The 25,083-nt window shown below is 37.3% G+C and overlaps 1 protein-coding gene across 1 annotated transcript in view; it reads left to right on the top strand.

The window, feature by feature from the left end:
- The first annotated feature begins 6,693 nt into the window (after positions 1 to 6,693).
- Positions 6,694 to 25,083, top strand: part of LOC141550597 (uncharacterized) — a 32,461-nt gene continuing 14,071 nt past the window's right edge. Inside the window, exon 1 of the mRNA XM_074281409.1 lies at positions 6,694 to 7,152. The gene's annotated coding sequence lies outside the window, so the exon portion shown is untranslated. The remainder of the gene's footprint in view (positions 7,153 to 25,083) is intronic.

Here is a 25,083-nt window from a genome sequence, read left to right as displayed (position 1 = left end):
GTATCTATAGTTTGTAGTATAGATAGTATAGTACAGTAGTAATAGGTAGGTAAATAATAGGACAGGTATATAATAGATAGTATAGGTAGGTAGGTAGATAGATACAATATATACATATGTATGTGTGAATATATATGTGTGTGTGTAAAGGGCTAGAACTGAGCAATGCACTTGGATGATGAAGCATGTGAGACTAATTGCCAATTGGATGGTTCCCTATTAACTTGTTTAAGGTTGACCCTCCCCAGCTGTTCTGTGCTGACTTGATTGGTGAGACAAAGAGAGGGAAGTGACTTGTGTGGGAGGAGCAAGAGAAACTTGGGTGGTGGAACTCACGCTCACTTGCACTCGTGACCTGGCGTTGGAGGCGACGGTAAAGATCTAGAATAAAGACGTTTAGTGATCCTGACTCTTGCTGATTTCTGGAAAGATAGAGTTCCAGCATTTGGCGTCCAACGTGTGGCTGGCACCCTACTTCCACCGAAGTCCTCCTGTGACCAGGAGATCAGGTGAGTATTCTAATAGAAATAAGGAACTTACCTTGTTAAGGACTAAATCAGCAATCTCTAGTAACTGAGATGGGGCAGATGTTGGGTAAATCCTGGGCCTCAGCTGACCCTGCTCCAACCCCAGCCCCTGCCTCATCTAGCAATGCTATAGAGGATATAATTAAGATAATTGATGAGAAAAGTTTACTTGTTCCCATCCCACAAATGAATAATCTCTTACACTCATTGATTTGCACGTCCCCTTGGTTCTTAAATGAAGAAAAACTACGTATAGATAAATGGAAGCTAGTGGGACTTGAAATGAAAGAATTTTACTCAAAAAATGGGAATTGTCAAATTTTCCCAGAGGTATTTTACCTATACAACTTGATTCTATTAGACTTAAGCTATCAAGAAGAGTTTAGAAGAAGGAAGAGTTCTAAAAAGGCTCAGAGAAGGAAGCGTGAGGAACAAAAGATAGAAGATAGGCAAACTCAGGACATTGCCAGAGGGCAAGGGGATTTGAATGAGGAATCTGAGGGTGTGGACTCTGATTGTCCTGAAGAAATTTCAACCCCACCTAGAGAGCAGATTATTGATCAGCCCACATCCACTCCACCTTCAGGGACGGAGGGAGGAGGAGTAGTGGGAGGGGCGGTGACCTCATCAGCGCCCCCCCCTCCTCCCACACAGAGCCCCTCCTCCCAACAACTGCCCACTCCTGTAACTAGATTAGAAAGAGGGCTTATTGAAGCAATTGAAAATGGAAAAGAAGTAGATAATGATTTCAAACTTCAAATTTTTCCCGTGATTCAACAGCATAATTCTGCAGGTCAAGAGAGTAGAAGATATGCTCCTTTTAATATGGATGTCCTTAAAAACCTGAAAAAATCTTGCACTGTCTTTGGGGCTACATCAGATTATGTTAAAATGTTAATACACAATTTGGCTTATGAAACCTTAACCCCTAGTGACTGGAAAGTCATTGCAAAAGTGTGCTTAGAACCTGGACAAAATTTGTTGTGGTTTTCTGAATTTACTGAGCTCTGTAGAATTCAAGCCCAACAAAATAGTCAAAATGCAGCTAATACTTCCATCACCTATGACCTACTAATGGGTATAGGTTCTTATGCAGACGCTTTGGTACAGATTAATTACTCCATAACAGCATTTGAGCAAATTTCTGCTGCTGCTATCAAAGCATGGGCTTCTCTCCCCAGTAAAAACTACAAGGGTGAGACCTACACAAAAATTGTACAGGGACCAAATGAACCTTTTGCTGATTTTGTGGCACGTTTGCAGACAGCTGTCATACAGACTAATGGTGAAAATAAAGTAACAGACACTTTGGTAAGGAAACTTGCTAGAGACAATGCCAATGAGGTTTGTAGAAGGATTATACTAGGACTACGTAAGGATGCTCCTTTAGAGGAGATCATAAGACGCTGTGCCACAATGGGCACAAATACCTTTTATAGCCAGGCTATGGTGCAGACTTCCCAAGATCCCAACATGGGGAGACAGGATCCCTTTTGGCAAGGGGTTTCCCGAGAGACTCGTCAATGCTTTCAATGCGGTAAAGTAGGCCATTTGAAAGCTCAATGTTGGCACAGAGACAGAGTGAGAAGACAGTCTGGGAGAACAAGACCCAAAACCCCATGTCCAAAATGCAACAGAGGACTCCATTGGGCCTCAGAGTGTAGACTGATTCAGGGAAACAGGATGAGGGGCCCAGCTCCAGGGCCCCAAGCAAAAAACACTTGGGGCATGATGGCAGCCGATGCCACACCCAGAGAGTGCCTCCAAGTCCAATACCCAGACATGACCAATCATCCAGGAAGCAACATGATGGGAGAAAGGGACTACAATTAGGGAGGATAGAGTTGTATGCAGCTGGGACAATTGAGATACCCCCTGGAGAGGTGAAATCTGTTCCTCTCCAACCTATGGATCCCTTGCCTCCAGGCACAGTAGGCTTGACCATTTCACCTCCTGAGAGTACTTACAAGACAGTGTTCATTCATACACTGATGTGGGAAACTGGGGAATGTGTAGATAATATCCCAGTCACTAACACAGGGAGACAATGTGTGACTTATCAACCAGGGGAAGTAGTAGCATCGGGTTTATTGATACAGACTCCTAATAAGCAACCTGGTGACAGTCACCCATGTTCTGCCTCCAAGCAGAAAAACCCAGGAATATACTGGACAGCAGCTGTGACAGCTGACCGACCTATGCTCACCATCTATATAAATGGCATAGCATTAGAAGGACTGGTGGACACAGGTGCAGATCGCACAGTCATTAGAGGTGCCAACTGGCCCAGTCACTGGCCAAAGACTAAGGCAGACACCTACATGTCTGGGGTAGGAGGATCAATAGCAGCTGAAGTTAGTGCTACCCCTTTAAGATGGGTATTTGAAGGTGAAACAGGAGTTTTTACTCCTTTTATAGTTAAAAAAATCCCCATCAATCTGTGGGGAAGAGACATTTTACAACAATTAGGGTTAAAAATGAGTACTTCGGTTTTTTTAGGCAGGGCTGCTGTTGAAGGCCTGCCAACACTTTCACCTGTTCCTATCCAATGGAAAATTGATACACCAGTGTGGATAGAACAGTGGCCCTTAGATAACAATAAAATTCAGGCCTTACTAGATATAGTACAGGAACAACTTGACCAAGGACACTTACAACCTTCTCTAAGTCCTTGGAATTCCCCAGTATTTGTTGTAAAAAAGAAATCTGGAAAATGGAGGATGTTGACTGATTTAAGAAAGGTAAATGAACAGATGGAAACTATGGGAACTCTTCAACCTGGACTTCCATCTCCTACTCAGTTGCCTAGAGAATGGCCTCTGTGGGTTATAGACATTAAGGATTGTTTCTATTCTATCCCTCTAGATAAGGAGGATATGAAAAGATTTGCCTTTTCAGTGCCCATCGTTAACTTAGCTGAGCCTTATAAAAGATATGAATGGACAGTTTTGCCACAGGGAATGAAAAACAGCCCTACTATGTGTCAAATGTATGTTGCTGCTGCTCTTAGTCCAGTAAGAAAAGCATTTCCAAAAGTAATGTTATTACATTACATGGATGATATATTGGGATGTGCACCTGAGGAACAAATGTTAGAAGCATGTCTACAAAAAAACCATAGAAACACTAAGGAATTATAAATTGCACATAGCTCCAGAAAAGATTCAAAGACATGCTCCTTTTCAATATTTAGGATATGAAGTATATCCTAAGGTGCTTACAGTACAAAAACTCTCCTTAAGAACAGAGAAGCTAAACACCTTAAATGACTTCCAGAAATTGATAGGAGATATCCAATGGATGCGTCCCGTGCTAGGCTTGACTACCTGTCAATTGCAACCATTATATGACATTTTAAGGGGAGACAGTGCTTTAAATTCACCACGCCAGCTTACAAAAGAAGCTCAAGAGGCTTTGAGAGAAGTTGAACTGGCTTTATCCAATGTGGTTGAAAGAGTCACTCAAAAATCCTTGGAAATATCAGTTTTTGCTACACAAGAGGCCCCCACAGCAGTCCTTCATCAAGGAGACAGTGTGATAAAGTGGGTGAACCTCCCAGCACAACCAGAACAAAGCCTTATTCCTTACCCAGTGCTTGTGGCTAGAATTTTATTAAAGGCCATTAAACGAGCAGTACAATTATCTGGGACAAGACCTGACAAGATATATACCTTTTATACTAATGCACAAGTTAATGTGTGCTGCGAAACCATCCCAGAGTGGCAAATTTTATTAACCATGGCTCCAAATTTTGCACACGGGTCTCCATTAAAGATAACCAGACTGCTACATAATTGGCAATGGATTCTTGAAGAAAAGGTTTCTAAAGTTCCTCTTAAAGGACCAACTATCTTTACAGATGCATCCAAACATAATATTTGTGCTGTGTATTCTTGTGACTTAACCATAAAGAGAGTTATCAGAACTCCTTTTCAGTCCACTCAGCAGAATGAATTGTATGCAATCATTCTAGCTCTTGCTTATTATCCGGGAGACATAAATATAATATCTGATTCAGCCTATTCAGTAGGTGTGGTACAAAGAATTGCCACAGCCCAAATAAAATTTGTAGCCTCCAATATATATTAGCTCTTTAAAGAGCTTCAAGAGCAAGTGAGAAAGCATCCGGGTAAGATTTATATTTTGCATGTCCACTCCCATAGTGGACTTCCAGGTCCTATTTTTGATGGTAATTCAAAGGCAGATAGCCTTCTAACCATGCTGGCCAGTACTCCTTTATTTCAAGAAGCACAAGAGTCTCATTCTAAATATCATCAGGCTGCCCGAGCTTTACGTTTGCAGTTTGGAATAACAAGAGAAGAAGCTAGGAGCATAGTAAAAGCCTGTACAGCTTGCCTTCCTTTCCATGCTCCTACACTCCCTCCAGGGAAGAACCCTCGTGGTTTGAGACCTAATGAAATTTGGCAAATGGATGTGACCCATTATAAATCTTTTGGTCGTCTATCTTTTATCCATGTCGTGGTAGACACCTTTTCAGGATTCACATTTGCAATACCAGCAGCAAAAGAGACAGCCCGTGTGGTCACTGAATTCCTTATACAAGCATTTGCAATTATGGGCATGCCACAAGCAATAAAAACAGACAATGGACCTGCATATACATCTAAACATTTTACACACTTTTGTGCACAGTATAAGATTTTACACACCACGGGCATACCCTTTAATCCTCAAGGGCAGGCAATAGTAGAGAGAAGAAACAGAGATATTAAGACACTCCTCCAAAAACAAAAGAAAGGGGGAGCCACGGGTAACCCTAGAGAACTTCTAAATTTAGTTCTCTATACCATTAATTTTTTAATTTTTGACAAAGGTGCACTGGCTCCAGCAGACAGGTTTTATAACTCACCGGAAGGGCAGTGTCCAGTGTGAGCAGCTCCACTGTCTTTAGATAATCGCCAAGTGATGTGGAGAAACCCAGAAAGTGGTGAATGGAAGGGACCAGATAGGTTAACTGCCTGGGGGAGAGGATTTGCTTGTATCTCTACAGATGGAGAAGGAATCAGATGGGTGCCAACGAGCCATATTCGCCTTGTCCATCGGAGAGAGACAGAGCAGACCCTTGAAACGAAGGAGAAGGCCCAAGAAACATCGGGTGGTTCCGTTGCTGACTGTGCCCACCACTGAAAGAACCTGGCAGTTATGGCGTTTGACCCATGGACATCAAAAACTGTTGGACTTGAAAATCCTCAGAAATCATTGGATTCTCTGAGACATCATAAGACTATTGTAGGACTGAAATCCTCAGGAATCATTGGATTCTCTGAGACATCATAAGACTATTGTAGGACTGAAAGTCCTCAGGAATCATTGGATTCTCTGAGGCATCATAAGACTATTGTAGGACTGAAAGTCCTCAGGAATCATTGGATTCTCTGAGGCATCATAAGACTATTGTAGGACTGAAAGTCCTCAGGAATCATTGGATTCTCTGAGGCATCATAAGACTATTGTAGGACTGAAAAGTCCTCAGGAATCATTGGATTCTCTGAGACATCATAAGACTATTGTAGGACTTGAAAGTCTCAGGAATCATTGGATTCTCTGAGACATCATAAGACTATTGTAGGACTGAAAGTCCTCAGGAATCATTGGATTCTCTGAGACATCATAAGACTATTGTAGGACTGAAAGTCCTCAGGAATCATTGGATTCTCTGAGGCATCATAAGACTGTTGTAGGACTGAAAGTCCTCAGGAATCATTGGATTCTCTGAGGCATCATAAGACTGTTGCTGGACTTCAAAATCTTGTGGGGATCATTGGATTCCCTAACATATAAAAAGACTGATGTGGGATTTCAAAAACTTGTGGGGATCATTGGATTCCCTAACAGTGAAGCAATGGACAATAGATTGGTTTTGGACTATTTCTTGGTTGCTGAAGAAGGGGTATGTGTGTCTGGTGTCTACATACCCTCCTTCTAGGACTTCTGGAAATCTCTTACAATACCATGTTGATTTATATTGTTTGTTATATCACTATTTGCATGTACAATTCCTGTTTGTTACACCACATCGAGCCTGCACTGATTGTGGGGAGAGTCACCACTAATAGCCTCTGCGTTATTGCTATGTGCTTGTGTAATAACTCCCATGCTGATGGGTTTGTGCATACTTGTCTCTAATAAGGCCCTTCAACCCAGAAACCTGCTAGCAAATCCCCACTTCTCTTTGGTGCTTCTCATCTCCCTTCCTGAGAAGTCAGGGGGGGCGTGATCACCTCCTTTTTGGGGTTCTCATCTCCCTGAAAGGTCAGGGATGGCGTGACCTCCTGTGGTCTAAAACAAAAGAAAGCGGGAGATGTAAAGGGCTAGAACTGAGCAATGCACTTGGATGATGAAGCACGTGAGACTAATTGCCAATTGGATGGTTCCCTATTAACTTGTTTAAGGTTGACCTTCCCCAGCTGTTCTGTGCTGACTTGATTGGTGAGACAAAGAGAGGGAAGTGACTTGTGTGGGAGGAGCAAGAGAAACTTGGGTGGTGGAACTCACGCTCACTTGCACTCGTGACCTGGCGTTGGAGGCGACGGTAAAGATCTAGAATAAAGACGTTTAGTGATCCTGACTCTTGCTGATTTCTGGAAAGATAGAGTTCCAGCATGTGTGTATTTGTTTTCTCTCTGATAAATCCTGGTTGTGACCATGAGCAAGTAACATAGCTTGTCTGTACCCCCAGACAGAATTCTAAGACTATAACTTAAAACTGAATAGCCAATTTGCAACAGTGGAAGAAGTTTCTAAAGTGATAAAATGAACAAGTCTGGATCGCAGATGAAAAATATGTGAACTAAAGTCCTGCTCTAATGCTGAATCATGGGGTAGAGGTGACTAACTCTGGGTTATCAAAGGCACTGACAGATGAATGAGAAATCTAGCAGGCTTCCAGTATGGGCCAGGCACATCTATGTCTGAGAATATTTTCATTAAATGGAGCATAGATTTAGAGCTAGCAAGGACCTTCAGAATCGTTGAACTTAATCCTCTCATTTTACAACTGAGAAAGAAAAAAAACCTGACAACCAGAGTTTAAGTAATTGTTGACAAGCTCATATAGCAAAGATAGAATTCAAATTCCTGTCCTCTGAAGCCTAAGACAGCATTTTTAATACTGCCCAGTGTTGCTTCTTAAGTAGAGAAAGGCTAGGTTAAGATTGATGATTTTTTCCCTCTTTAGAAACTCACATAAATTTTATTTATTAAAGCTTTTTATTTACAAAACATATGCATGGAAAATTTTTCAACACTGATTCTTGCAAAGCCTTGTGTGCCAAATTATCCCCTCCTTCCCTCCCCCCAGATGGCAGGTAGTCTAATACATCACATAAATTTCGTATTAAAATATAGATGTTATCTTCACCAGAGGAAATATTCATGCTTATGTAATCATGGGCCCTTAGTCTGCTCATTAAGTTGCCCATATGTTCACTATATCATTTCACATTGGTGCAGAATCCAGCTCAGGAAACGTCTTGCCCCTCTGTATGATGTTAGATACCACAGATACTACCTCCTCTCTTTCTTTCTTGTGGCTTTATTTCATTTGCAATTTGTACTTTTTTAGTCATTTCAGTTGTATCCTCTTTGTGAGCCCATTTGGGGGTTACTTGGCAAAGCCTTTGGAGTGGTTTGCCATTTCCTTCTCCTGATCATTTTACAGATGAGTAAATGGAGGCAAACACAGTTAAGTGACTTGCCCAGGATTACAAAGCAAGTCTGAGGTCAAATTTGAACTCAGGAAGATGAATCTTCTTGACTCCAGACTTAGCATTCTATCCACATACCACCTAGCAGCCCCTTTTGCAATTTACTTAATCCCTTGTTGGAAGCGGGCATCATTTTCAATATCTCACAAATTTGGAAGACAATTTTTGTGCTTGCACTACTTTAACCTACAAACAGCATGCTTTGTCTTGTCAAATCCTTTGCCTTGATCCAGGCTTAGACGGCATCCTAACCATTTCCCCAGATGTGATCATTCTATTATTCTATTTCCCAGCATTGAGAAGTCTGAAATCTTCTTGCCTCTTATTGCTCAATTTGGATGCCTATGATTCATTCTGCCAGTTATACCTTTAGCACAGACTGTGCAATCAAATTCCCATAAATTATGCTAACAGCATCCAGTTCCTGATATCTTTCCTTTTACTTTAAGAAAAGGAACAGATAACTAAGCCACTTCTCTGTTTTTGTCAACTGAAGCCAGAACTTTGCCAGAAGGCTTACTTAAAACCTACAATGAGTACAATTCTTTTGTTTCAGCAACCTGCTCTTTCCTTAGGGGTTTTATTATGCTTTCCACTGCTCTGGCAGTGAGTTTGACCTCCAAATCCTCATTTTTCCACTAATGCCCTAACATTTCACAGGGAACGCAGAGGTCTTTACTCCCTTGCCTCTCATATCACCTTGTATTATTAAGTTTTATTCATGTATTTTTTTTTTTTATATCACCTTCATTTTCTGATATTCTCCCCAATAAATCCTCCCTAACAACTAGGGAAAAATAGTTAAGCATAATTGATTATATCTGCCAGTATACCTTACATTTTGTGTCTGTAATGTACACTTCCCCACTCAATTCTCTCCCCTTCCCCTCCCTCCATATCTCCCCTTTTTTGAAGAGGCAGTAAGTATACTCACTTTACTTATATTTCTCTCATTTGTTTTCCAGTTTTTGACATTTGCAGAATCTTATTCATCTGATTATTTATTGGTCTTTCACAATCGATCTCTCTTTGATGAGGTCTAGATGTGGGATACTTAAATGAAATTAGGGTTTAATTAAGGTCTAGTGGCAGGTTTGGGGTACAGGGAGTCAAATAGAGCTCCCCTGCAACCCCTTTGGATTCAGCGTAAGGATATGGAGTTAAATGAGGTCTGGTGGTGGCACAAGAGTCCCCTGTAAAGGAATTTACGGACCTAAAAACCTAGATTGATAAAAGAGGTTTATTATGGGGTTTGGAAGTAAAGTTAAAGTCTCGTTACTAAAGTTGAAGGTAGAGATAAAAGGGCACTGGAAACAGTGTTCCAGTGGACAGAGATCCTTTGGCATTCCAGAAATAAAGCTGCCATGTTTGGAACTTCTGCAAAGAGAGGACTCCAGTCTGGCTTTTTTATAATGACAGATTTAGCTAAAGGGGCCTGTGGGTGGAATCCCAAGTTGGCTCAGATTCAATGGTGGCTAGGACAGGCCCAAATCTCCTATTGGAATTCAAAAAGGGCTTTTCACAGGATTTGTGAATCAAAGGTCCTAGTTCTTGAATTGATAATGCATCAGCTAGGAGAGGCTGGGAATCAGAAAGAAATAAATCAATGTGAAAGGATTAGTTTCTTAAAGGGACCACAACCCACATCATCTTCATTACAAAGCTTGGATAATTCTTTCTTTTGGGGGGATATGAGTGGTATATTCTTATGTCTCAGTATCTTTGCCAAGAAAATCCCAAGCCTTTTTTCCAGTCTCATAGTGATCAAGTAATCAAAAGGGAAGTTCAATTATTAATATTACTTTTGTCTTTTTTTCCTTCAAATTTGGTAAGTATATTATGCAGTGAATGGAAGGCAGGGCCTGAAGTAGGGAAGACCTAAGGTAAAATTTAATCTCAGACTCTTAAGGGCTGTGTAACACTGGGCGAGAATGTTTGCCTCAGTTTCTTGTCAGTAAAATGAGCTTCTCCAGGAAATGGCAAACCACTCTAGAAATTTTGCCAAGAAAACTCCAAATGGATTCGAGAAGATTAAGGCATGATGGAATAGCAACATTTCTATTTGAGATGATCTATGAACTTTTTTTTTTTTTTTTTTTTTTTTCCCTGAGGCTGGAGTTAAGTGACTTGCCCAGGGTCACACAGCTAGGAAGTGTTAAGTGTCTGAGACTAGATTTGAACTCAGGTTCTCCTGAATTCAGGGATGGTGCTCTATCCACTGCACCACCTAGCTGCCCTGATCTATGAACTTTCAACTCTAGTTCTATGATGCTATGATTTCTCTTTTCTTCACAAAATTTCCCACCTTTTCAATATTAATTGTTATCTTGACTTTTGCAAAAAGTATTGGATATAGAAGTTAAAAAATTAGTTTCTATTTTAAAGAAGTTTTCTTTGTAGTTAGGGAAATAAAGTACTGTTTAAGCAAGTATTAGATGAGTTAATACAGATTATGAGAATTCTTAGAGGAATTTTAAGAATCACAAAATAGGTTCAAGTCTAGACTGGTTCTGACATTTGAGCAAATTCCACTTCTGATTCCTAGTGAACATTTGGGCAAGTAACAATCTCTTAGGGATTTTTCCTCATCAGAAAAATTGAAAAGGTTGAACTAAAATGACCTCTGAGGTCTCTTTTAAATCTTTTCAAGTCAAAGCAAGTCAAATGGAACTAATGATATATGTTGTGAAGAAAGGTGTTTTTTTGTTTGTTTTTTTTTTGCCATATGTTAAATGTAATTATAAATGTGATCTATCATCATCATTATAATAATAATTATTATATTTGCTTAACTTAGAGCTTAGATATTGGATGAGGGTTATCTGTTTTTCTGTTGTTTTTAATTGTTTATTTTTCAAGTAGCAACTATTTTCTTTTTTTTTCTCCTAGGTTAGTCTCTCCTCTCCCCTTCCCCCAATGTTTTGATTTTTTTTTTTTTTTTTTTTTAATATGGGAAGCTCAGCATGGCATAAGTCTTTAACTTCAGAGCAAAAGATGTGGGTTCAAGTCCTGATTTTGTTGCTTAGTAACTGTATGTCCGAGAAAATTACTTAATCTCTTAAATTTCCTCAACTATAAACTAGGGAATAGATGAAATAATGAATAAAAAACCATTTATTAAGAGCTTAATCTGTGCTAAACACTGTGCTAATTGTGGTTCCTATCTTTGAGGAACTTAAAGTCTAAAGAAGGAAGAACTATGGTCACTGTTGTGGTTGGTTGTTGTCCTTCATTCTAGAAACAGACTAAAATCGCCTCTGCTGATGTCCATATAATCAGCCTCTTCATGACATGGAGGTATCCTTGTGACAGTGAAATACAAGAAGTACAAGGTCTGGTGGATTCTACAAATCTAGAAACTCATTATGTATATGAACCCAGCCACAGAATTTATGAATTGTCCAAAGAACAGTAGTTATGTTTGGACTTAGTTCTAGAGGGGTAATCATTAGATTTTTTTTTTGTCATCGATTCATTTATTTATCAAACAAACAAACAAACAATCCCCCCAAGCCAAAACAAAATAAAATTAAATATTAAACAGTAAGAGTCTTATTTGTCTGGGAGGGGAGACAGTATGGAGAGAATGTAGTCCTCCTTGCCCTTCTGGGACATATGTTTTACTAGTGGAATAATGAATAAATAATCCAAATAACTTTAATAGACAGTATTACATGATAAGCATATTAGGGGACTACAAAACATGAGGTTCAAGAAGGGAGGTCAGGATGATGATAATGATAATAATAATAACTAGCACTTACTATGTTCCAAGCACTATGCTAAGAACTTTACAATTATTTCATTTGATCCTCACAACAATGGTAGGAAGTAGATACTATTATTATTGCCATTTAAAAGATGAGAAAACTGAGGTAAGGATAATTTGCCATGGAGTACAGAGCTAGTAAGAGTTGGAGACTCCAATTGAACTCAGATCTTCTTGGCTCTAGGTCCAGCATTCTATCCATTGTGCCACTTAGCAGCTTCCAGGATGAAAAAAAAAAAAAAAAACAGATATTTATAAAGATAGCTTGGTTACAAATAGGATTTGATCTATATTAGTAGAATAACTTTCCATTAATGCAATTACAGATATTTTATGTTCCAAACCTTGTACTAAAAATTGGAGGTACAAATACAATATTCTAGGGCCACAGGGAAATTTTATTTTAATGGGAGCAGACTACATATACAGGGGTGTTGTGGAAAAAAGGGAGTGGGGAAGCTCTTTGTGGAAGCATGTTATGGAAGTGGCTTAGAAATGAAACACAGAGGGCAACCAGATAGTGCAGTGGATAGAGCACTGGCCCTGAAGTCAGGAGGATCTAAGTTCACTTGCTCACTTAACCCCAATTGCCATGCCCAAAAGAAAAGGTGGAAATACAGATCTGGCTCTGGACAAGATAAGGTGAAAACTCATGTTTCAGAGCTAGGGAAGCATGGGGACCGTTGGAGATAGGCAGGAATAGGAAGATAAGGATGGTCAGAGTGTAGACAGCATAATAAAGATGACAAAGAGATTTGAATGGAAACCTGCTCCCATGCCTAATAAGAAAAATCTCACATTTTCACATCACCTTCATTTCTGAGTATATTTCTCCTCTTTCTCCTACTTAGAGGGTGAGTCTTTGTAAACAAAATTTAAACAAAATGTAACAAAAAAAAAAAAACTATAGAGAGAAAAAAGAGGGGGAAAAGTAGTTTATTAAAATTAACCAACACATCAACTAAGTCTGACAATATATTCCACACTCATAATCTTCCATCTTTGTAAAGAAGGAAAGGAAGTGAATGTTTTTAACTTTTCTTCAGGGATAATCTTGGTCATTACAATTACAAAGAATTGAATGAGTGTTTTTTTCTTTTCTAACTATAGAGCAATAGACATATACATCTATGTATGTAATATATATGCATATATATGTGTGTATGTTTATATATATATATATATAATTTTTTTTTCTGGTTCTGCTTACTTCATTCTGCAACACTGCAGGAAGGTCTTTCTTCTCTGAATTCTTCATCTTCACTCTCTTTTAATTCCCTAATATTTCATGCAATTTGGTTAAAATAAGCATCTAAAGCATCCTTTAAAGAAAAATAAATTACAAAAGCCACCATATAGTTGACATTCAGTGAGAATGGAAAGAAAAGTGCCTCTGTATTGGCCTGCATATGAATCTTCGGGCTTTCTATTTTGGTACCAGTTGCTACAGCTACTTTCCTCTATTGTACCATCCCTTCTCCTCCTCTATTTTAACAATCTGATCATTTGCTTAGATACTTCCTGTGTGCCTGGCCTTTGAAGAATCAGGAATTATTCAGGGCCCATGGCTATCATTTATCAAATAGGAGAAATGGGTCTAGGAATAGGTAGATGAAGGAGATTCAATTTTAATGTGAAGAGACAGCACAAAACAGCTGCATTCTAATGCAGCAAGATCTGACACTACTGAACTGTCATTCTGACTGCTCTAATATAGCAACTGATATGTACCTTTTAGCGTCATAATTGTCCTAAGTGGAAAATTCTTCCTTCAGTGGTCAACCATGTGATTCCCATCCTCCACCAACTTCATATTGCTAGGCTACATTACAAATACTTTGGCTTTTAAAGGCCAATACAACCTGGCCCCACTTTTCAGGTTTTTTGGACATTACTGACTCTTCTGACCTCTGGTTTCCTCTTTATCTTTTAATATAGGGTTAATCTCCTACCTCTATGTCTTGCATGGCCTGTCCCAAAGCTTCTTAAACTGGGGGTTTCAACCCCATCTTGGGTCATGTAATTGAATACAGGGGGTTTCAGAATTATGACATTATTAGTAAATGTTTGATTTGTATGTTTATTTTATATACCTATAATATTATATATGGGGTCGTATAAAATTTTCTTGGGCCAAAAGGGGTCATAAGTAAAAAACAAAAAATTAAGAAGCCCTGGACTATTCCTGGAGTACCTCTCATAGTACCATCTCTTCCTTTAAGACTTTATCTTCAAAGCTTCTTTTATATGAAATCTTTCCTGATTCCCAGACTACTAGTGCCCTCTCTCCTAAACTATCTTTTGTTTAATTACTCTATATACTTTTATATTTAGTCACCTTATGCTTATGTACATATTTACTTGTTTCCCCTTATTAAAAATGCAAAATCCTTCACAGTATATTGTTTCATTTTTTGTGCTCGTGTCCCCAGTGCCCAGCACAATGTCTAGTACACAGTAAACTTAATAAATAATTGTTGTTTGATCATCGAATATGATGCTTGTTCAGATGAGATAATTGTGTATTCCAAAAAAGGTTAGGGCTTGATATCACAATTTGTTTTTAGAATTCTTTGTCTAGATCGCCTCCCATGTGTATTTGAAATTTTTAGAGTTACAATTTACTTACAAATTTAAGTTTCTTTTTTTAAATTATAGATTAAAACCCCAAATAAAATGGATAATAACAGAAAATTGTATCTAAAACTGAAATCTCCATTATGTATAGCTGGCTTTTCTTTTAAATATAAACTAGATTCAAGGTGTAACTTTCAAAGCTGTTCTGCTTTTCCACAATTATTTCTGGCCTTCCTTCTAATCTTTTCTGTGTACTTAAAAAAAAAAAAAAAGAAAGGTACTTGATCTGTCACTAAGATTTAAAAGGCATATGCAAAGCACAAAAAGTCCAGCTTGCTGAGAAATCCAAATTTGTGTTCTAAAGAGGCTTATTAATTTGCTGTGTTTATGAACTGAGACCTAATCTATGTTCCATAGCCCCTTATATTTGCTTCTCAAGTGAAGAAAAATACATGCCATTGCTTCTGAATCACTTGAGACATCACTGGAAGCTCAGATAATTACCTTTAATGGGGAGTATATGAAATTCTCAGTAGCAAGGCTCCCACCTCTTAATGCAGGGCTAGGCAAGTTAACAAGGCAGGGTGACTCTTGGAGAAAGGAAGACATATAAGTCATTTTAATTGGAGGCTTCACCTTCATTCCCTGATCAGCTGCCAGGAACATTTCTACAAGAGGCTTGAGACAGATGGAAGAGTTGAAGAATATTTTGAATCCCTAGGAGAAGAGCTGAGTTATTCTGTTAGAACTCTAAGGTGGGTGGTAGTAGTTTCATAAGTGTTTTTAAAATGCTTATAAAAACAAATAAATCCACAAACCCATGACTTTTTGTAGTATTATTTGTGTTCCTGTTTGAGTGTGAAGGATGGGTTGGGTGCCTTATGAATCAGTGATAGACTTTCTTTTTTTCTGTAACCTATGGCTTAGGGACTCCTTACAGGTTTTGGGCTTGACAAGCTCTGTCTAATCCTGAACTTCCAATCCCATTAGAATCAGTTTCTGTTTTTTTGCTCATTGTTTTTAACCTGGAATGTAACTCTAGTTAAAACTCTGAGATAAAGCTAATATATAGTTCCAGTTTAGGTTTTCCCAGAGGCAGGGAACAGAGTCTCCATTAACCAAAGAAGTATTCAGTTTACAGTATGAATATCAGGTGTGAGAAAGCATTTATTTCAACTTTAGAGAGAATATAATAATAATAACAGTTAGCATTTATATAGTGATTTGAGGTTTGCAAAGCACTTTACATATATGTATGTGTATATATATGTATATAAGGTCATATATAATATCACAATAACCATGGGAGGTAACTGCTATTTTTATCCTTATTTCACAGATGAAGAAAATGTGAGGGAAAGTTATTAAATGACTTGTCCAGGGCAGTACAGTTAGTAAGGATCTGAAGTAGAATTGGAATTCATATATTCCTGACTCCAGCAATCAAATTTACCAGACTTCCATCTACTGTTCCTGTTTCTGACAGAACTGGGAGAAGGATCACAAACATAGGCATTTTAAAGGGAGATAAATTAGTTAAGGAAAGAAGTAGAAAATGACTTGATTAATCAGAATAAACATAAAGAAGAGAAGGAAAGTGGAAGAGAGAAATTGAGAAATGGAAAGCTGGATCTAGGAATGAATATCAGTAATCAAAAAGGTCAAAGGTAGAGAAAGGAAAGGAGTGAAAGAAGTTGAAAGAACAGATTTTAAAAAATAGAATAAAGAGTTCTTATCTGGAAGTTAGGAGAACTTGTCTCAGTTATTACAAATTATTTTACCATATGACTCTGAACAAATAATTTCACCTTTCTGAGATGGTTTACTCCCAAAACTAGAAGATTTGATCAAAATTCTTTTTAGTTGTATAATTCTATGAATTTGTAAGGGTTTTTTGGGCCAAGTAAGATACCAAACTGACAGATATGAATAATAAAGATGCGTGATAAATGGGGAGGAAGCCATGATATTGTCTTTCTTATTTTCTGGCTGAAATTCTTTTGCTTGCTAAACCAGACAAGATTTTGGGAATATTTATTCCTAAAGTAGATAGTGACCCATCTTTGAAATCTTTGATCTTCATTTATGCATAAAGATTATAAAAGAAAGGATTCAGTTTTAGCCAGAAGTTCTCAGCCTGGTCCTTGTTAACTGGGCTTGACAAAAAGAGCTATCAACTGGTCCTTATCAAAAATAGTCTTAGTCATTATATCCTAGCTGAATAAAAGGGAGATGGCTTGGATGGCTCAGAAGAGATGATCCCAGGAGATTTTATGAGAGATTATGTATTTAACCAACTACAAGATCAAAAGGGATCATGAGATAATGTGCCCATTTTTTTTTTTTAATATATCTGTCACAGCTCAGCCACTATGATTTTGCAAATTATTGGAGCTAAGAGGAGCAATGAGTCCCAAAGAGACTCTGTGCCTGGTGGAGATTTGTACAGCTCTAAGCTGTTATCTTCTAAACTTCAGTTTCTATGTATCACCTCTTCTAGGACCTGTCTTTTTAATCACCATAAGAGAAAGTCCAGGGACTCTAGGGCTACCCTTTCTCTGAGCATAACTGTACCTGCAGCTGTATGTGTTTCTGTGCCAATGAACCTCCTCAACTCTCTTATTTCAACTCTTTCTCCTTCTACCTCTCTGACCATTCCTTCTCTGTCTCCTTTGCAGGACCTTCCTCCAGATTATACCCTTTAATGTTGGGTATGTTTAATGTTTCTCCCCTGGGCCCTCTTCTCCTTCTATACTACTTTATCAGTTCCCAGGGATTTAATATCCATCTCTATGATGATGATTCTCAAGTCTATATTTCTTACCCCAATCTATCTACTGACCTCCAATCTCACATCTCCAATTAACTTTAAAACATCTCAAAATGGTTCTCTAGTAGTATATCTAAAATGGGATGTATTATCTTTACCCCTAATCCTTCTCTCTCTCCTGTCTTCCTTGTTAGTGTAGAGAGTGACATCATTCTCCTAATCTTACCTCAGGGATTCTGGTTATTCTGTACTCCCCATTGGTGCTAGACTTGTTGATCTCATCCCAATTACCTCACCCTTAGATTTAATATTTTAGCTGGCTGGTGGGTCTGCCTACCTCATTTCTCTTTTCATTTCAATCTATAGTCCACTAAAGCTACTGAGGTGATTTTCCTAAAACACAGGTCTGACTGTGTCACCCCTTACTCAAAAAACTCCAGGAGCAAATGCTCTGATTGACATTCAATGCTTACATAATTTAATCCCTATGTTTTCAAGTCTTCTTGTATCTCCCTGATGATATTCTGAGATCCAGTGATGCTGGCCTCTTGGCCATTCCATGAGCAAAACTCTCTCTTACCTTCAGGAATTTTCTTTGGCTCTTCTTCATGCCTTCTCTACTCTGACTACTGATCTCCCTAGCTTTCTTTAAGTTCCAGTTGAAATCCCTTCTTTTACAGAAAGCCTTCCCCAAACCCTTGTAATTCTAGCACTTTTGCTCTCCTAATTGCTTCTTATTTTTTTCTCCTTAACTGTTTTCTATATATTTATCTGCATTAGATTTTCACACATTAGATTTTTGAGTCTGTCCATTTGTTTCTCCTTTGTTTATTTTTAAATATCCATCTTTAAAACAGTGCCTAGTGCTTAATAAATCTTGATTGATTGATATATCTTAACTGCAAGTGTTTATTCAATATATGCTTTTTATGTATAATTCCTATGAATGTTCACCATCCCAAGAGGATAATGTGTATTTGTGGGATAATGGGTTTATCAGAGAAATTTTCTACAATCTATTTTCTTGTTCTTTGAATTATTGTGCCCTCCAGCTGATTGTTGTTTTGTTATTATTTGTCCATTGTTCTAGAAGACTATGTTAGGGAGGTTTTACTTTGAGATGAAAGTGATTTGAATTTAAGTGAGGGAGAATTGTACAAAGTCACCAGCCTCACTTTCTCCTCTGGAGCCATTTGGGCAAAATGGCAAGATGCAGATCAGGACAATTGGTAATGGCCCTTTAACTCATTAGAGAAGATATAAACACATCAATAGGGGCTAACTTATTCTGGTATTGGTTGGATGTGGACCTACAAAGTGCCTTAAACTTGTGTTTGTTATTTGAGGGGGTCCTATTCATGTGAAAAATGTGTGAGCTAGTTTATACAAGGCTAAGATAAATTCAAGTGAAAAAAAAAAAAGAATATTTCCCCCTTAGGATTGCATGATATGGTACAAATATGCAGACTTTCTAACATGATACATTTTGAATTATGGAGAACAATTTTGATTTCCAAATTAAATGTACCTTTATTTTAACCAGAAAACTGAGCCAGCTGCATTAAATTAGACATTGGATTGCCATTCAATGAGGACATGGAAAAATAAATAAAAAGTAATAGAAAGTAATTTTAAGAGGCAGAGAATGCTTACAATCAGTGGGATCAGGAAAGATGAGGAAGAGATAGCACCTGAGCTTCGAATATAAAGAAGACAGGAATTCTAAAAGTCAAAGGTGAAGAGGCAGTGCATTCCAGACTTGGCAGACCACAAAAAAAGCTTACTTCTAAGCCCTTTCAAGGTTCAGAGACCAACATAAATGGAAGTTGGCTATATTTTGAGTTAATTACTGTAAATTACTTTACTGTTTGAAGAGTTGAAGATACATATAATAATATATCTAGACTGTGGATGATTGTTAGAAATATTAGTTTCCCTTCTTGTTGCCTAAGGTCATATTGGGCAGGTAATCTGGAGAAATGGGTTTTAGTAAATACCACAATTACTTTCTCTGTGTTTTGCTATTAGATTATATGCCATTTGTTTTTCTGGCAAATGCAAAAGTGGGTGGCAAACTCATTGACCTTAGATAGACATGTGCTGACTCCAATGTCAAAGTACTGGATTTGAGTTAAACATTTGTTACATGCTTGTGTTAGCACCAAATATTTGGTTTTCTATTTTTTCATCTTCTGGAATGTTGGAAATTGTATTTGGCATTTGCAGCTTTCCAGGGGTCTGAAATATAAACGGCTTCTTCCTCAAAAAAAGCATAGTTCTTTCTAATCAAGTTGGAATCTTCCAAGTCACATAGTCTCTCCATAGCCAGACCGTGTTTTTCTGGAGTAGGGATGTATTTGCACATAACTGGAGATTGGAAGTAGACTATGATATTAATTTCCAGGCTTCATTCTTTGGCAATAAGGCAAATAGTAGTTTGGATCTTTTGGAGTCCTTTGAGAAAGCTGGCCAGGAACAGGGCAGAAGGGTGTTCTGGCGATAGCAATATTCTCTATTTGGATTTTCTTGATACCCATATTTAGAGATATTTTAAAAAGAAGAAAAAAAGGGAAGGTCAGGGGTGCTTTTTCACAAAATTTTTGAACAAATTCTGTAGAAAATTAGGCTTGTGATTTCACTGGTATAGGGAGGGCCCAGATGAGGAACTCTTCCTAATTCAAAAATTGCTGATGGAAACTTCTCTTTTTTTTAAATTAATTTTTATAATTATAACATTTTTTTGACAGTACATATGCATAGGTATTTTTTTTTTAACAACATTATCCCTTGTACTCTCTTCTGTTCTGAATTTTTCCCCTCCTTCCCTCCACCCCCTCCCCTAGATGGCAGGCATTCCCATACATATTAAATATCTTATAGTATATCCTAGGTACAATATATATGTGCAGAACCGAATTTTGTTGTTGCTGTTGTTGTAAAGGAAGAATTGTATTCGGAAGGTAAAAATAATCTGGGAAGAAAAACAAACAAACAAACAAAAAAATGCTCACAGTTTACACTCATTTCCCAGTGTTCTTTTTCTGGATGTAGCTGATTCTGTCCATCATTGATCAATTGGAATTGGATTAGCTCTTCTCTATGTTGAAGATATCCACTTCCATCAGAATACATCTGATGAGGAAACTTCTTAATTCAAAGGTTGCTACTTTCTCAGAAGCATAGAGTTATAATGAGCTCTCTAGGGCACTTACAAATTAAATGACTTGCCACACAGCTGGTATAATAAATAGTAAACATTTATTAAATTCCTACTATGTGCCAAGGAGTATGCTAAAAACTGATGATACAAGAAAGATAATTCCTATCTTCAAGGAGCTTATACTCTACTTCAAGGAGTTTACATTGTAAAGAACAAATATATGTTCTTTAGAAGCTTAGTTGCCTGGGTCTTTCCTACCATGTTATTTTCTGATTGCTTTCTCTGTGCTTCATCTAGCAGGATAATGAAAAATAAATGGTAATTCTGTCAGTGTTTACTAGAGAATGGGCTGCAGATAAAACAGTGAACAATCCTGTCTAGGGACGGTCTATTTAATGACTGTTTCCTCCCAAGCATTAAAATGTCTTTTTCTTATGAAAAGAACCATAGAAAGCTGAAGGAGTTAGGTCTGTCTTCTGTGTCCAACTTGTTGAAATGTTGTGTTTCCGCAGAAGGAAGTTGTGTCCAGAAGGAGCCTTTCTTTTCCTGACTTGGCTCTTAATGGACTCACCCACACGTGCTACACTTGGCTCTCATGCCTGGCCCAGATGCCCTGTTTCACAATCAGCCAATCAATCCTAGGGTAGTGTGGAGCACATCCCCAACGTCTTTTGCTCTTGGGGTGATGAACTACTTTTATAAGAACCAAGTAGTAGTTTGAATCCTAGTGACACGTTGGTGTTTTTCCATAAGAAGTTGTTTGCAACTCAAACTTTAATGTTGTTAACATATTTTTTTTTCCATTCAGAACAGAACTCTATCATTAATAAAGATAGAAGACTAATTAATTTCAGTAAAAATACCATCATATTTCTATTGAAAGAAATAGGAAATAAATATCTTTAGAGTGTGAACCTGATTATTCAGGTACATATTTATATAGTGTGTCTCAACTATATGATGCTATCTTGGATCATAGTATCCTAGAATTAAGCTTAGAAGGGACCATCAAGTATATTTTGTCCAAACTCCAAATGTTTCAAATGAAGAAATTGATACTCAGATAGGACAAGTTACTTATAGTTGTGTTAAGTTCTTTCTTTAAAATTAGTGTTTGTGGTTCTGTGTTCTGAATATGAGTGTAGGAAATATGTAGCCTATATATTATGAAACATTTGACATTTCAAGTTGAAGTATGGGGATAGTGAGAATCACATGGAAGTCAATCAATAAATATACATAAAGTACCTACTACGTGCTAGGAAATATGCTAAATTTGGGGGATATAAAGAGAGAAAGTGACAGTAGAGTGTGTCCTAGAGGGAACAGTGCCCAGTAAAAGAAGGAACAAGCAAATGGGGGACAGGGTTTTGTTACCAATTATCAATGTCGTCATGAGTAAGCCATCTATATATCTCATTGTAAACTAAGGCCTAAGTACCTCTGTGCAGAACTAAGGTGTTGATAGGAAGTGAATGAAGTAATCAGTGTGAGTGAAAGCACTTTTGAAAGTGAAGACATTACATAGATATTGAGTATAATCACAATAGTGGTGATTGTATTTGAAGGCAGAAAGAGGAAAATAGGGAAGAGAGTAAAGAAAACAAGACATTTTCAAAGGTATATTTGTGAATGTGATGTGTATGCAATTTATGATATCCTCCTCTCCCTTTCTCTCTCTCTTTCTCTCTATATATCTAATAAACTTCCTTCCTCCTCCTTCCCATCTTTCTATCCCTTCCTTTCTTTTCTTTCTATCCCTTCCTTACTTCTTTCTTTTGTTCCTCTATCCCTCCTTTTCTCCCTCCCTCTCTTCTTCCTTCCTCCCTTTTTTCCTTCCCTCCCTCCCTCTCTCCCTTCATCCCTTTCTTTTTTGTTCTTTGTCTTTTTTGTTCTTTCCTTTTTTCTTTGTTTTGTTTTCCATCAATCTTCTACTCAAATTCTAACATATGAAGTTATATAAAGAATCTTTCATGTGTAGAGATATGTTTTTTAATATATACATTATATATATATTGTTGTACATATATGTGTATATAAATATCTAAGAGAGATGTTGCAAATGGACAATTAGTTGGAACCAAAACTGAAGCAAGAGGAGTACAAGCAGTATTACTTTTAGAAAACTCCAACATTATTTTTTAATGACCCTGTTTCTCTCTGAGACAAAAGCCCTTATTAGTGAATGTGATGTGTCTATAATCTCTCTCTCTCTCTCTCTCTCTCTCTCTCTCATTAATATCTCTGTGTCTGTCTCTGCTTGTCTCTGTCTCTTTTTTTTCTGTTAAGAGAAATATTAATTCATGGATTCTAATAGTCTTATCAACTATAGTCTATTATCTCCCTCTAGGTAATGACTGAAAGGGGGATGTGGGATTTTTGAGGACTAACCTTTTATTTTTATTTTATTTTTTATTATTATAGCTTTTTATTTACAAAATGCTTGGGTAATTTTTCAACATTGACTCTTGCAAAATCTTGTGTTCATACTTTTCCTCTCCTTCCCTCCACCCCTTCTTCTAGATGGCAGGTAGTCTAATACATGTTAAATATGTTAAACTATATGTTAAATCCAATATATGTATACATATTTATACAGTTATCTTGTTGCACTAGAAAAATCAAATCTAGAAAGAAAGAAAAAAACCTGGGAAGGAAAACAAAAATGCAAGTAAACAATAACAGAAAGAGTTAAAATGCTATGCTGTGGTCTACCCTCAGTTCCCATGGTCCTCTCTTTGGGTGTAGATGGATCTCTTTATCACTGAAAAAGTGGAGTTGGTTTGAATCATCTCATTATTGGAGAGAGCCATGTCCATCAGAATTGATCATCATGTGGTATTGTTGTTGAAGTGTATAATGATCTCCTGTTTCTGCACATATTTAGCATCAGTTCATGTATGCCTCTCCAAACCTTTCTGAAATTATCCTGCTGGTCATTTCTTATAGAAAAATAATATTCCATAACATTCATATACCACAATTTATTCAGCCATTCTCCAATTGATGGGTATTCATTCAATTTCCAGTTTCTAGCCAAAACAAAGAGGGCGGCCACAAACATTTTGGCACATACAGGTCCCTTTCCCTTCTTTAAGATCTCTTTGGGATATAAGCCCAGTAGTAGTACTGCTGGATCAAAGGGTATGCACAGTTTGATAACTTTTTGAGCATAGTTCCAAATTGCTCTCCAGAATGGTTGGATTCTTTCACAACTCCACCAACAATGTATTAGTGTCCCAGTTTTCCCGCATCTTCTCCAACATTCATCATTATTTGTTCCTGTCATCTTAGCCAATCTGACAGGTGTGTAGTGGTATCTCAGAGTTGTCTTAATTTGCATTTCTCTGGTCAATAATGATTTGGAACACCTTTTCATATAACTAGAAATAGTTTCAATTTCTTCATGTGAAAATTTTCTGTTCATATCCTTTGACAACTTATCAATGGCTTGCTTTCTTATAAACTTGAGTCAATTCTCTATATATTTTGGAAGTGAGGCCTTTATCGGAACCTTTGAATGTAAAAATGTTTTCCCAGTTTATTGCTTCCCTTCTAATCTTGTCTGCATTAGTTTTGTTTGTACAAAACCTTTTTAACTTAATATAATCAAAATTTTCTATTTTGTGATCAATAATGATCTCTAGTTCTTTTTTGGTCACAAATTCCTTCCTGCTCCACAGGTCTGAGAGGTAAACTATCCTATGTTCTTCTAGTTTATTTATAATGTCATTCTTTATGCCTAGATCATGAACCCATTTTGACCTTATTTTGGTGTATGGTGTTACGTGTGGGTCAATGCCTAATTTCTGGCATACCTAGTTTCCGATTTTCCCAGCAGTTTTTGTCAAATAGTGAATTCTTATTCAAAAAGCTGAGGTCTTTGGGTTTGGAGGACTATCCTTTTTAATACCAATATGCTTCTGGTGATGTTGAATGACTCCAACTAATACGATAATACAGTTTCTGAAGAATCTAAGTTCAAGATTGCCCAAAGGAAATGGAGAAAGAAATGGGATGCATAAGCAGCTGTAATACATTATGAATAGGGAATTATCAACTAAGTTAAATGAAATTTATACCCCTTTCTGTCTTTATAATCTGCTTTCTTGTATTGAGTGAAATTGTTTGTAATTTGCAAGGCTCTATCTAAGGCTGATAACAGGTTTCATCACTGAGCTCCTTGTGGCTTACTGATTCACACATTGTAGATCATTATATCTTCCAGGCTGCTAAATGAATCATTTCAGATATTATATTGGAAAATGCATTCTTTAACTTTAATTGAGCATAGCATTACACTTGAATAATATTTGTCAGTTGGATAAGGAAAATTTGTCATTTTATTTGTTACCAATTCAATCTTGTCACCAATAAAAATATTTTATTTTTTCTCTAATTATGTTTAAAAACAATATTTAACATTCACTTAAATTTTTTTTTGAGTCCCAAATTCTCTCCTCCCTCTCTCCCCTTACTTCTTCCTAAGATGTTAAGCAATCTGATATGGATTATATATATGCAATCATTTAAAACACAGTTCCATATTAGTC

The sequence above is a fragment of the Sminthopsis crassicaudata genome, chromosome 1 (genome assembly GCF_048593235.1).
Source record: "Sminthopsis crassicaudata isolate SCR6 chromosome 1, ASM4859323v1, whole genome shotgun sequence".
NCBI lineage: Eukaryota > Metazoa > Chordata > Mammalia > Dasyuromorphia > Dasyuridae > Sminthopsis > Sminthopsis crassicaudata.
This window is presented reverse-complemented; position numbering and strand designations above follow the sequence as displayed.